Here is a 14,647-nt window from a genome sequence, read left to right on the forward strand (position 1 = left end):
TGATCAGGCCCTACACCCAAACAAGGGCACTGCGTTCATCCACCACTGGCCTGCTGGCCCCCCTACCTCTGAGGAAGCACAGTTCCCGCTCAGCCCAGTCAAAACTGTTCGCTGCTCTGGCACCCCAATGGTGGAACAAGCTCCCTCACGACGCCAGGACAGCGGAGTCAATCACCACCTTCCGGAGACACCTGAAACCCCACCTCTTTAAGGAATACCTAGGATAGGATAAAGTAATCCTTCTACCCCCCCCTTAAAAGATTTAGATGCACTATTGTAAAGTGGTTGTTCCACTGGATATCATAAGGTGAATGCACCATTTTGTAAGTCGCTCTGGATAAGAGCGTCTGCTAAATGACTTAAATTTAATGTAAATGTAATGTAATGTATATACTGTATCCTTCACCATCTATTCTTTACTATCTATTGCATCTTAGCCGCTCTGTCACTGCTCATCCATATATTTTATACTTATATATTCTTATCCCATTCCTTTACTAGATTGTGTGTATTATGTTTTGTTGTGAAATTGTTAGATATTACCTGTTAGATACTGCTGCACTGTCGGATCTAGAAGCATAAGCATTTTGCTACACTCGCAATAACATCTGCTAACCATGTGTATGTGACCAATACAATTTTATTTTAATATTTTGTTGAAATATTGCAATTAGACCTTTTTCCAATATCGTGCAGCCCTACTAACAACCTGGTAATTTTAACAGTATACTGTATGCAAACATTTGGTGGCAGAGAAAGAAAGGAAAAGGGATATCTTCTTCTGGAGATTTGCTTCAAAAGAAAGTAAGATTCATATAGGCCCAATGTAGGCTATAAAATGTATTTTTCTGGTGCTCCTACATTTTATGTGGTGCTCCTAACTTTAGAGCTCTGAGCCAAGGGATGACGACGGATCTGCTAATGATAACAATAATATTGTATAGCATATTAGATCTAGATGGGTGTGTTGTGCTTTAAATATTTTTATTTGAACTCTTCATTGTTTCAGGTGTTAGTTGATGTATTGCCATCATGCAAAAGTTGACCTAAATGATGAAATAATATTTAGCTAACATTGTACAGACGTCTGGGGGATGTCTATACCATGCTCTGTCCCCTGTGTGTCATGCAAACTGCACCGCTGTGTATTCTGCCGCAGCAACTAGGATAGAAACAAACCAGGTGAATCTAACTGTTCCTCTACAGGATGAACTATGTGCTACAGTATTATAACATTGTTGGAGGGGGGGTGAAGGGTGGGGGGGGGGGGGGACGTGCGGCATTTTATATTGTTTATCTTACACTAAAACTAATAGGCCTCATATAATACTTGGAGATGCTGCCTACCAGAGCGGTGTGCTTTTCACAAAACATATCAAATAAAAATGTTGATGCTCACACAGGCGCTTAAGCTCCAGTGCTCCACACATGAGCGGATGTAACATTTTAAAGGACTATTTACTCTCTTCATTTCCTGGGTGTATCTGCGAGGCAGAGGGAGCGGAGCGGGCGGGAGGGGAGCGGCGGGGCTCTTTGTATGAGAACAGGGCTTGGGCTAATGTTCCATGAAGACCATAGTGAATTCATATTGATGGGAAAGCAGCCTCTGAGGCCAGGCGGCCATGACTTTTTCATAAGCCGCCAGGAACAAGAAGTCAGTCAGCTGACAGGTGTTAACGGCGCCATCACCGAACAGAACAGAGCCGTGGAGAAAAGATGGGACACGATGGAGAGAGAAAGAAGGAGAGCGAGAGCAAGTAGAAGAGAGAGAGAGAGATAGCAGAGGGAAGAAGAGAGAATAGAGAGAAAGAAATAGACAGGGAGAGAGAGAAAAAGAACCAGAGAAAGAGGTTTCTCTTTTCAAAACACTTTTCACAATCTGTTGTGCGCTACAGTGTGCGTTATAATGTGTGTGTTTGCTTACTGCACCCTGAATATAGCTGGAGAGGATTTCACGGCAGAGAGACTGTGCAAACACCAGAATGCATGTCAAATATGATGAGTCTTGATAGCTGTAAAACATATCCAAGGACTGCTCCTCACTTATTATCTGCAGCAACGAGAGCCCTGGAGCTACGTCTACTGCATCTTCCTCCCCTGCTTCTCTCCTCTCCGCTCTGCCTTCTCTGCTCACACGTCAGGGCCACAAGTCCCTCTCTGGAAAGCATTGATTATTTTGGCATGAGACAGGGAGGAGGCGAGGTGTGATTTCTTTTGTGTTGGCGCAGAAAAAATATCAGTAAAAATACATATTTTTTGCGAGTGGTGTGGTGTGCAGTCACAAGAAAAATAGGAGCACGTCAGGGAGAAATAAAGTTGATGGATTTGATGTTGGTGTGCGTGTGTGTGTGTGTGTGTGTGTGTGTGTGTGTGTGTGTGTGTGTGTGTGTGTGTGTGTATGCATGTGTGTGTGTATGCGTGTGTGTGTGTATCTGTGTGTGTGTGTGTGTGTGTGCGTGCCTGTGTGTGCACACGCATGTGTGTGTGTGTGTGTATGTATGAAAGTGTGAGTGTGTGTGTGTTAGTCACAGCTCTTCTCAGACAGCCTAGCTGCATTTCTGCCAACCTGAGGCCATGGCTGGGCTCCTCCAGTCAACTTTACTGCCTTCATCTGGGCTGACGAATGGCTGGCTGCCTTATCAGCACCTCTCCCTGCAGGCCCCGGGGGCTCCCAGGAGCACAACACTGCCCGCAGCTTCCAGAGCTCCTACACATACACAAGCTGGAGAGAGAGGGAGGGATGAGGGGAGGGAGGGAGGGATGAGGGGAGGGAGGGAGGGCGGTTGGAAGGTAGGGAAGGAGGGAGGGAGGGAGGGAGGGAGGGAGGGAGGGCGGTTGGAAGGTAGGGAAGGAGGGAGGGAGGGTGGGTGGTTGGATGGTAGGGAAGGAGGGAGGGAGGGCGGTTGGAAGGTAGGGAAGGAGGGTGGTTGGAAGGTAGGGAGGGAAGGAGGGTGGTTGGAAGGTAGGGAGGGAAGGAGGGTGGTTGGAAGGGAGGGAGGGAGGGAGGGAGGAGGGAGGGAGGGAGGGAGGGAGGGAGGGAGGGAGGAGGGAGGGAGGGAGGGAGGGAGGGAGGGAGGAGGAGGGAGGGAGAGGATACACTTAGAAAAAAAGGTTCCAAAAGGGTTCTTCGGCTGTCACCATAGGAGAAGCCTTTTTGGTTCCATGTAGAACCCTTTTTGGTTCCAGGTAGAACTATTTTGGGTTCCATGTAGAACCCTCTGTGGAAAGGGTCCTACATGGAATACAAAAGGGTTCTACCTGGAACTAAAAAGGGTTCTTCAAAGGGTTCTCCTATGGGGACAGCCGAAGAACCCTTTTAGGTTCTTAATAGCACCTTTTTTCTAAGAGTGTAAAGGAGGAAAGGAAGGAGGGAGGGAGGGAGTGGGATATGAAGGTAGGGAAGGAGTAAGTGAAGGGAGTGAAGGAGAGGAGATGATTGAAGGAGGAAGAAGGACGTATGAAAGTAGGGAGAGGAAGAGTTATCAAGGTAAGAAAGGATCTAGGTATAAAGGTAGGTAAGAAAGGAGAGGTCAGAGTTATGAAGGGTGGGAATAAAGAAACGAGGAAGGAACAGTAGCCTGGGGAACAGATTGGAGCTAGCATAGGTACAGCATGGACCGCCAAGGCCCGGGGCCAATTCTCCACAAAGCTACCCAGCCACAGAGGCTCCTGTCTAGGGCATACACACACCAAGCCTAGCCCAGCACACATCCATCAGACAGATATTACAGTAATTCAGAGGTGATACATTAGACATGGTGCCGGGGGGACAGTGGGTGTTTGTGATGAATACCTCCCTCCATCGCTCCACCCGCTGACTTTGTCACAGCGGCCTCTCCTCCACATCAACATTCTACTACCGCTAACCATTTTCTGCTTATGCCATTATTTGAATTTATTCGAAGGTAATACAAGCTGTACATTATTCTTAATCACACTGCCCAAAGGATTGAGACGTATTTCTGCCAAATAGAGTGCTGCAAAGTTGCAACGCTCTTATGAAAGCAATACATTGCTGAGGCACTTAGGCGAGCCAAGGAGGAGAGATGGAGGTACTCTCGCAGTGCGTTTATAAGACCGTATTAGTTTCTTGGTGGTGCCTCAACGCGCCTAACGCCATCAGTTATGACAAAGACTATCTTATCTTACATAAATCCCACCTTAGGGTTATTATGAATCCCATTTATTTGCCCCAGTTATGGTTATTATATTGTTTTATGCTTTATATTCCGTGTTGAAATAGCGTCATTGATTTCACAGTGCATGTGTATCTTGTTCTTCTGAGAAAGATGGAAACTGTGTGTAGTGTCAGTTGTGCAGAGGTGAGGACGGAGTCAGGCGCAGGACACAGAACTGAGTAAAATAACGTACTTTACTCGGAAAAATAAACAGCCAATAAATCCACGCAGGGATAACAAACCCTAACACAAAAAAAGACTAACACAAAAACCAGGAAACAATCACGCACAAAACATAATGAGAACCAGAGGGTTAAATAGGGAAATAATAATAACGTAATGGGAACCAGGTGTGAACAATCAAGACATAACAAATGGAAAAAGAAACGTGGATCGGTGGCAGCTAGAAAGCCGGCGACGACGACCGCCGCCCGAACAAGGAGAGGCACCAACTTCGGCGGAAGTTGTGACACTGTGCATGGAGTTGTGTCAATAAACAGAAAACCACAGAGATCTTTCAGGTACATGTTGAATGTTTAATGTGTGATGAATTCAATAGTTTAGCAGGAGGTGCAAGGCCAAACACTGAGTGTTAACAGCAGTACTTATTGTCGAATACCCATCCAGCCCAGATAGAGAGAGAAAGAGAAACAGAGGGAATGTTGGCTATCAAATGGCTGAATACAGATCCCATATGGGAACCTGTGCTGTCTGCATTGTGTGTTAACCTGAAAGACAGGCTAGGGCAGAGGGAATGGAAAGAAATGATTTGGAACATCTCTCCTCTCCATGGCACAAAGGGGAAGAACAGAGCAATGATCTGGTCTTCTGGATAGAGTCAGAACATTTTGTGATAGATATCTTTTTTTTATTCTGTATTGCAGTTTTACAATATCTTTCATTAAAGATTCCAAACGCTACTCTTTCAGACTATGTGAGAGGAAACTATTACTGTTGATTACGTTTGAATAATAGCACTTAGGTTAATTAAATACTTTTACTGTTGTCTAAAAAATGTATTGTAAGAGTCTGCTTTGATGCTTGCTGAGGAGAGGCGTGTGTAGCATAGAGAGACTCGTCATTTAATGTCATTGATTTGCACTGCATTCATTCACTGCAGTTATTTCATCTCATCCAGTAATAAAAGACCAGAATTATCAGCAGTGTGCCCCGTTTCCAGTCAATCTACTGTACATGCACCGCAACACAACGCAGAACCGAAGCCAGAGCGCAGTAGCCAGCGCATTCACACATGGGCCCAGAGAGGCTACACTAACAATAAATGAAATTCCATTAATGAACATAGTACCTTAATTACTTGTGATTGTGTTAATCTGTCAGGGGAGAAATTGCATGTAGTTAAGTTGGATATACAGTACATAAAAGTAAAGTTATAAAAAAGCAATAGCGGTGTGTGGGTAAAATCACTGTGGAAGCCAGAAAAAAAGCCATATTACAACCTATGTGTTGTGATATTTGCGTTGTTTGCTTTATAATCTTTTAGTTCATATGCCTTGCGACCGTGATATATAGGCTTAAAGGCTGTGGCAGAATACATTCAACCACAAATCCGGAGAGCAACCTCTGTCCGGTGAAGTCCACAAAGCATATTGCATGTAGGGTAACAAACAGTTACATGACCTACAGCCTGGTCAAGCAAGTTAATGTTTGTCATTTTTGGAACACTAAACAACTACTGATTTAGAACCACAGAGAGATACCGCAAGTCGCAAAGAAAACAAGAGCTGCCTCCACTATTCCAGCACCATTTCAACTTCAACATTTCAACATCATCAAATCACCTAGTCTATTACAGTGACAACTAAAAGATACCAAAAAGGATTTAGTCCAATCCACCTAAGTTAAATAGGATGTGGCTGTCCATGGTTCTGATTTCTGTGTGTGCGTGTGTGTGTGTGTGTGTGTGTGTGAGTGTGTGTGTGTGTGTGCACGTTTGTGGAAGTAGAAAAACGTTGACTCACCCTACTTGTAGAGAAACGCCAATGCCATCCTCCTGTAACGATCGTCGTATATACTGGACCAAGGCGCAGCGGGTTGAGTGCTCATTTGAACTTTATTTGAACACATACGAAACAAAACAAGAAAACGTATGAACGAACAGTATTGCAGGCTAACACAGCAGTGCAACAACAACTTCCCACAAATACCATGACAAAAACACCCCTCTTAAATAAGACCTTCAATTAGAAGCAATGAAGAGCAGCTGCTTCCAATTGAAGGTCAACCCCATCAACTAAACATAGAAATAGAAAGACTAAACTAGAACATAGAAATATACGAACAGAACATTAACCAAAACCCCGGAACACTCTAAACAAACACCCCTCTACATAAACACATATCCCAACAAACCCCGAACCACATAAAACAAACACCCCCTGCCACGTCCTGACCAAACTACAATAACAAATAACCCCTTTACTGGTCAGAACGTGACAGTACCCCCCCAAAGGTGCAGACCCCGGATGCACCTCACACAAAAATTAAACACAGAAATAAACCCCCCAAACTAAAGGGAGGGAAGGGAGGGTGGCTACCGTCACCGACGGTTCCCGTGCTACACCCCCCCTCCCCAAACCTCCTACTGTGGAGGTGGCTCAGGCTCTGGTCTTAGTCTCCCACCTAACCTGTCCACCCCCGCTGAATACCTCAGGCTGAAGCGCGTCGCTGTAGACCTTGGGCAGAAGGGCGACTCTGGGAGCTCCGGACTGTAGGGGGCGACTCTGGGAGCTCCGGACTGTAGGGCGACTCTGGCTGCGCCGGTTCCGGACTGTAGGGCGACTCTGGCTGCGCCGGTTCCGGACTGTAGGCCGACTCTGGCTGCGCCGGTTCCGGACTGTAGGCCGACTCTGGCTGCGCCGGTTCCGGACTGTAGGCCGACTCTGGCTGCGCCGGTTCCGGACTGTAGGCCGACTCTGGCTGCGCCGGTTCCGGACTGTAGGCCGACTCACTCGGTTCCGGACTGTGGGCTATCTCTCTCTGTTCCGGACTGTGGGCCATCTCTCTCGGTTCCGGACTGTGGGCCATCTCTAGACGGGGCACTGTCGCCGGACACTCTGGACGGGGCACTGTTGCCAGAAGCTCTGGACGGGGCACTGTCGCCGGAAGCTCTGGACGGGGACTGCGCGCTGAAAGCCTGATGCGTGGGGCTGGTAGTGGAGGTACCAGACTGGAGACACGCACCCCAAGGCAAGTGCGAGGTGCAGGAACAGGACGAGTTGGACTGGGCTGACGCACTGGAAGCCTGGTGCATGGGGCTGGTAGTGGAGGTACCAGACTGGATACACGCACCCCAAGGATAGTGTGAGGAGTAGGAACAGGACGAGTAGGACTGGGCTGATGCACTGGAGGCCTGGTGCGTGGGGCTGGCTTTGGACACGCCAGACTGGAGACACGCACCTCAGGGCTAGTGCGAGGAGTGGGAACTGGATACACCGGGCCATGAGTAGGCACTGGAGGTCTGGAGCGTACCTCCTGCACAACCCGTCCTGGCTGGATGGTAATAGCAGCCCTGCACGAGCGGAGTGCTGGCACAGGGCGAACTGGGCTGTGCAGAGGCCTGATGGTTGCCGTGCGTAGAGCAGGCGTAGGGTAGCCTGGCCCTAGGAGGCGCACTGGTGGTCAGATGCGCTGCGCAGGCATCCTCCTTTCAGGCTGGATGCCCACTCTAGCACGGCACTTGCGAGGGGCTGGGATCGCTCGCACCGGACTGTGCGTGCGCATGGGCGAGATCGTGCACACTTCCGCATACTCCGGCGCTCTCCACTCCATACACTCCCCATAATAAGCACGGGGAGTTTGCTTAGGGCTCACCCTTGGCCCAGCCAAACTACCCGTGTGTCCCCCCCAAAACATTTCTTGGGGGTGCCTCTCATGCTTCCTTCGTTGGGCCCGCTCTTCGCTCCACTTTCGACGTTCCTCCCTCGCTGTCTCCACCTGTTTCCATGGCAGGGTCTTGTCCCCTGCCATTACCTCCTCCCATGTCCAAGATGTCCTCCACTCCCTTCTCTCCCTGGCCCAGGATCCTTGCTCCTCCTGGGCCCGCTGCTTGGTCCGTTGGTGGTGGGAAGTTCTGTAACGATCGCCGTATATACTGGACCAAGGCGCAGCGGGTTGAGTGCTCATTTGAACTTTATTTGAACACATACGAAACAAAACAAGAAAACGTATGAACGAACAGTATTGCAGGCTAACACAGCAGTGCAACAACAACTTCCCACAATACCATGACAAAAACACCCCTAAGACCTTCAATTAGAAGCAATGAAGAGCAGCTGCTTCCAATTGAAGGTCAACCCCATCAACTAAACATAGAAATAGAAAGACTAGACTAGAACATAGAAATATACGAACAGAACATTAACCAAAACCCCGGAACACTCTAAACAAACACCCCTCTACATAAACACATATCCCAACAAACCCCGAACCACATAAAACAAACACCCCCTGCCACGTCTTGACCAAACTACAATAACAAATAACCCCTTCACTGGTCAGAACGTGATACCTCCTCTCTTTCATGTTGACGAAACAATCTATCACTCTGTCATACAGTAAACGCTTTTATTTTTTGTTGTCCTAAGCTACCTGGCTAAAATTCTCACTCGCTAGCCTAACTTCCTTTCATGGGAAACATTAGCTAGTTAACATTAGCCTTCTACATCTAGCTATACTGAAAAAAGATATAAACACAACATGTAAAGTCCTGGTCACATGTTTCTTGACCTGAAATAAAAGATCCCCATTTTTTTTCTATAAGCACAAAAATCTTATTTCTCAAAAATTGTTTGCACAATTTGTTTACATCCCTGTTTTTGAGCATTTCTCCTTTTCCAATATTATCCATCCACCAGCTGTTGCTGAGAAGAGGTAAAATGGCCTCAAATTCTTACTAGATAACTTCTGCTTATTGATAGTTATTCAGTAATGAATAATTGTTTCTACATAACAACTTGGAAAATTCATCACACTATATCAGTATTTAGCAGTGACATACTAACTATTAACGGGTTATTACCACGTTCTTACCTGGCTGTTGCCGTTTCCCTGTTGTTTCCTGTTACTTTCCGGTCGTTACCCTGTTATATCAGTCATCCTGCCGAGTCATCCTGCTGATGACTAACCGAGAGCAGTGTGGTGTGGGAACTGGGAACCCATAATCCTGTTCTGGTCAGGATGAAAGGCAGACATAGAGTCAAATAGAATAAAATAAAGAGATATGCTGTCACTATGCATTATGTACAGAAGGCTACAGCCAATGTTAATGTTTGCAATAGTTGAAATGTATGTATCAAGGTAAAACATACTGTATTTGTTACAGGAGAGAATCATGCAATTATAAAAAAGAATAGGCTGAGTGCGATGGAATTGTTTAGAATGCACAGGGACCCAGATTTCAGACATGTCTGAATTGAGAGAATTTTTATTTTATTTTGCCAGGTGTTAATGCCGTTCTCTCTCCTCCTCTCCTTCCTTCCTGCCTGCCTGTCTGTCTGAGCTGTGTGCAGGTCTTTGCTTCCATACTGTGAGAAAGACAGGCCTGTGCCAAGATGATGGCATCAAAAAGACCAGACTGACAGCAGCTGTCTGACAGACGTCTCCTGCCTAAATACACTCCTGGTCCTCAGCAGCAGAGCTCTCTGTCTTTCTGTGTTTCTCTGTCTTTCTGTGTGTGTGTGTGTGTGTGTGTCTCTCTCTCTTTTTCCCTATCTGTCTCTTACTTTCACTCTCTCTCTCGACACCCCTTGTCTGTCTCTCTTCCCATTCTCTCACGCTTGATATCCATCTCGCTTTCTCTTTCTCTCTCTCCCTCGATCTTTCTTACTCTGTTCATTTGTCTCTATTTGTTTCTCCCCTCCTTCCTCTCTCTAACTCTTGTCAGGTGAAAGTGAGAAACTCAAGTATAAAAACAATGAATGTTTTAAACCAGCACCTGTCATTGTGAGGCATTGTTTTGGTCAGTTCACTGGGGAACATGGATCCTATGAGAATCTACTTATGCTAACTTAGAACTCTTTGTTTACATACATGTCCAAACCCTGACATTTCATCTAGTTACACATCGTCTGTGTTGCATGTTAATGAATTGTGGTATCTGAATATCTACAGCTTGATTATTCTCTCAGTGCTGTCCTGCTACATTATATGAAGACAGCTAGCCTAGTTAGCTGTGTTGGACAGGGCTTGTCCTCTCAATGTGAAACGGTGTCACTTAGATAGAGATACCAGACACAAACACAGAGGGAGATCTGGCGTGGGCACACACACACACAAACACACACACAAGCAAAAAAACACACAAACACAAACACATACACACACCTGCCTTGTGCTCTAGATTTCTCTATTTGTCACTGTGTTCCGTCAGCCTGTCTGTCTTCTGAGCAACATTTCCCACCTGAACTAACAATGTCAGATGGCACACTTAGATTATCAGTGTAAATATATTGAAAGAGAAGTTGAAAGAGAAGAGCTTTGTATGTCTCATCCGTCGGTCTAACCACACTTCTTTCAACGTATGGAACAAAAATATAAACACAACATGTGAAGTGAAATAAAAGATACCATAAAATGTCCACATGCACAAAAAAAATATTTTCGGAAATGTTGTTCACAAATTTGTTTTCATCCCTGTTAGTGAGCATTTCTCCTATGCCAAGATAATCCATCCACCTGACAAGTGTGGCATATCAAGAAGCTGATTAAACAGCATGATCATTACACAGGTGCACCTTGTGCTGGGGACAATAAAAGGCTACTCTAAGATGTGTAGTTTTGTCACACAACACAATGCCACAGATGTCTCAAGTTTTGAGGGAGCACGCAATTGGCATGCTTTCTGCAGGAATGTGCATCAGAGCTGTTGCCAGACAATTGAATGTTAATTTCTGTACCATAAGCCGCCTCCAACATCATTTCAGAGAACTTGGCAGTACGTCCAACCGACCTCACAACCGCAGACCACATGTAACCAAGCCAGCACCGGACTTCCACATCCGGCTTCTTCCCCTGCGGGCTCGTCTGAGACCAGCCACACGGACAGCCGATGAAACATTGGGTTTGCACAACTGAAGAATTGATGTCAGAAACCGTCTCAGGGAAGCTCAACTACCTGCTCGTCATCCTCACCAGGGTTTTGACCTGACTGCAGTTCAGCATCGTAACCGACTTCTGTGGACAAATGCTCACCTTCGATGACCACTGGCACGCTGGAGAAGTGTGCGCTTAATGGATAAATCCCTGTTTCATCCGTACTGGGCAGATAGCAGACTGTGTATATGGCGTCGTGTGGGTGAGCTGTTTGCTGATGTCAACGTTGTAAACAGAGTGATACCGTGACGAGATCCTGAGGCCCATTGTAGTGCCATTCATCCGCCACCATCACCTCATATTTCAGCATGATAATGCACAGCTCCATGTTGCAAGGATCTGTACACAATTACTGGAAGCTGAACATTTCCCAGTTCTTCCATGGTCTGCATACTCACCGGACATGTCACCCATTGAGCATGTTTGGGATGCTCTGGATCAACGTGTACGACAGCGTGTTCCAGTACCCGCCAATATCCAGCAACTTTGCAAAGCCAATGAAGAAGAGTGGGACGACAATAAACAGCCTGATCAACTCTATGGGTCGGAAGATGTGTCGCACCAGATACTGACTGGTTTTCTGATCCACGCCCTTACCTTTTTTCAAAGGTACCTATGACCAACAGATGCATATCTGTATACCCAGTCATGTGAAATCCATAGATTAGGGCCAAATGAATTTATTTCAATTGACTGATTTCCTTATATGAACTGTAACTCAGTAAAATCTTTGAAATTGTTGCATGTTGCATTTATGTTTTTGTTCAGTGTACATTCCCTCCTATAAGATAATCCTTCCCCTAGTACATCATTATAGTGATACTTTATATAAGTAATATGTTACTATGTGTGAAATATAACTAATATGACAAATATGTCAGCTTGGGTAACAAATAACAACAATTGCATTTTGAATAATGAGACCATGTTGGAACGGAAGCAGCTAAGACCTCTGATATACAGTACCTTCAATCTCTAACCAGGTGTCACCTAATGTGTCTTAATCTGTCTCCTGCCCTTTCAGGGCCCTGATTGCTTACTCAAATAACCCCATTTAGTCTCTACGTCTCTGCTTTAGCACTGAGCCCAGGCTGCACAGGACCATTAGGGTGTGTTGAAGAGAGAGGAGACACAAGGGACATATTAAGTTTCTACCTTAAACAAGCCCCAGCCCAGAACTCTTAATATAGATAATGAGGGAAGGCCAGGCTCCATGGATCCTCATAAGGCTGTAATTGTCACTTTTCCCAGAGAGAGAGAAGAGGGAAGAAGGAGAAAGAAAGAGAGAGGTGTGTGCGTGTGTGTGGTTTATTGATCTATCACTGTAGATTCTAGAGAAATGCATGCACACACATAGACACGCACACACATAGACACACACATAGACACGCACACACACATACCCATACACACACCAGCACACACACTTCTACCCTATGGGTTCAGGGGTTACACTCGATCATGGTGGAGTACTGTTCTAAATTCCCATCTAGAACAGGGAGTCCTATATTAAAACTCCCTCAGAGATGTCTGGCACAACACCCACAGACCGACCTCACATGTGCATGGACTGCTGTTTCAGCCTTAAACATGCATGTTTTGTCTTTGTTTAAAATGAGCTTTGTGAGGAAATGTGAGTGAGTTGTAACCACATTCAAATATCAGCAGTTTGTTTTGGTTACATTTGTGAATAGAAACACTACCGTACCACTTCATTTATATTAACATGCTGAGTATTTTCACACAGAGAGTGTGGACGCACACAATATTTGCTTTGTTATTGTGGACAAGTAGTGAAAGCTAATAGCTATGGTAAGCAGGTATGCTTCGTACAATATGTCCTGATATAGAAAATAAAGGCTCCCAGATGTGGCTTTGTGAAGACAGAATGATATCTCCATATCCGTGTTTATCTGGGGCCGGGTGTTTGATGTGTTTGGTTAAATTTTATGTATGTTTACCGACAACATAATGACCTCTTTTGGATGCGCAGCTGTTTGAAAAACAGTTTTTACGGCTCAGAAAGTCATTGCCAAAAAACATTTAGAGAGAAAAAAATTCTAAAGCTCCCTCGGCCTAATTTGTCAATTAAAAAAAAATCCTGATTACTTTTTATTTTATCGCCATTAGCAACTAGGGGCTCACAATCACTTTGTGTTAGGTCACTAACTCTTCCTCGCCATACACTATCCAGAATTACAACAAAAAAAGTATTCATTTAAATCACCATGATATGACTGGATTCTAGCCTCCTCCAATTTAGCTAATAAAGTGCACAGATGATTCATGGCAGACGTATCCATAATTCATAATTAAATTACTGCTTCATGGAGTGGAATGTATTAATTGTGAGGACACATGTGCTGCCGTTAATACTCTAATCTATCTCCAGCGTTGTTTTTGTCTATTTTTTTTTTATTGGAACATTGCTCACTGGGCTGTAGTCAGCTCAGCTGCTGTAGGGTCCAGTTACCAAGTTGTGGCTAACGCATTGTTACAACAAATTATCTGTACACACGGAGAGGGCAGACGCTAAGTGATGGTTACAATATGCATTTGCCTTTAAAACTTAAGGGGGAATTTAATTTATCGCAAGTGTCACAAGGACCTAGTCTAGTGAGTAATTATTTCAGAGTAGAAACATTAATGTATTCTAAGACTGCAGGGGGAGCTACCGGGCACAGACGTCCCTTCCTCTCTCTGTCTCTTTCTCTTCACTAATGGCCAGGGCTGAGCTAGGCTTAAGCCTCTTCATATGCTTGTGTTAACTGGAAGTAGCTTTGGGTGCTTCCGAAGCGTCAGATAAATGATTTGCAACCAGAGGGCAGTGGCTCAATAGCCCAAAAATAGTCCATCTTCCTTAATATCTAGGGCCCAGTTTTTTCTGGTCAGGTTATGTGGGATGAAGAACCTCCTGGTCCTACTAGCCTCCTCTCCGTCACAACTACTGTGTCTCTCAGCTATGTTAGGTGATACTGTATCAGTGAAGCGTTTTGTATACTGTGTAATGCAGTGGCCTAAAAGGAAAAGTAGCTTTAAAATGTATTGATACTGTGGCTCTCTGGAAAAAACAGGTATAAGTCAGTACAGGTTATGTGGAGTATGATCCATAGCCTGACTGTTCCGTATGGTGTGTGGCGGCAACCCTGGTTGAGAGACACGGCAGTAACCCACAGACGTCCTTAAGATGCTATTGTTTTCTGTTCTTCCTGTCCTGTCCACTCCAGAGCGCAGTCAGATTCTGGCCAGCATCCACACACTCTGGCCCAACAGCTGCTGGCCATAACTCATCAAACTAACGTTACAGGATACATACAGTGTTCTTTTGGTCTCAACATTGTTTATTCAGTCAACTG

General features: G+C 45.4%; 1 pseudogene; it reads right to left on the reverse strand.

Moving 5' to 3' along the window:
- The window catches only part of LOC106605742 (catechol O-methyltransferase domain-containing protein 1-like), a 51,676-nt pseudogene that overhangs the window by 31,741 nt on the left and 5,288 nt on the right, over positions 1–14,647 (reverse strand).

Source organism: Salmo salar, chromosome ssa01 (assembly GCF_905237065.1).
Source record: "Salmo salar chromosome ssa01, Ssal_v3.1, whole genome shotgun sequence".
Classification (NCBI taxonomy): domain Eukaryota; kingdom Metazoa; phylum Chordata; class Actinopteri; order Salmoniformes; family Salmonidae; genus Salmo; species Salmo salar.